This window comes from Elephantulus edwardii, unplaced genomic scaffold, assembly GCF_000299155.1.
Source record: "Elephantulus edwardii isolate Elephantulus edwardi_28Jun2011 unplaced genomic scaffold, EleEdw1.0 scaffold00067, whole genome shotgun sequence".
Lineage (NCBI taxonomy): Eukaryota > Metazoa > Chordata > Mammalia > Macroscelidea > Macroscelididae > Elephantulus > Elephantulus edwardii.
In genome coordinates, this window is record NW_006399817.1 from 13,322,625 (window position 1) to 13,323,269 (window position 645).

A 645-nucleotide genomic window follows, 5' to 3' on the forward strand; every position below is an offset into this window, starting at 1 on the left:
CTCTACCCAGCATGATGTCCCTCTCTAAAGACCTGTCTCTCCTTACAACATGTCCAAAGTATGTCAGACAAAGCCCCAGAATCCTTGCCTCCAAGGAGCAGCCTGGTTTAACCCTCTCTAGGATGAATCAGGTTGTTTTCTTGGCAGTCCATGGTACATTCAATACTCTTCTCCAGCACCACAGCTCAAAGGCGCCAATGGTTGTTACACCTCAGGTACATGACTTTAATCTCGTTGAGTCGAACTTGTGCTGGATGGCAGAGGTGGCTGGTGTCAGATGAACCCAGATGCGGGATGACTGAAGAAAGTTGCACCAAGGCCTCCTCAGAGCCGAAAGCCGAAAGCTAAATATATAGTGATTTTTAACTTCAAGTATTAGCTCCAGATTCTAGCGTTTTTTTCTGTAAGAATATTTCATTACCTAAAGAAGCAAAGCCATGCACCATTAGGTATGATGACATTAATGACAATGTGGGTCACTGAAAGATTTATTAAAAAAGGTAAAATACCTATACCTATGAAGCTGACTAGCAAAATGACCCATTTCTCTACCAATGGAAGCTCTACCAAATCTAGGTAATTACAGCTCCAAATATGTCTGAGAAATTCTTTTATATTGGATACAATTTGCTTTTTTACCATTAT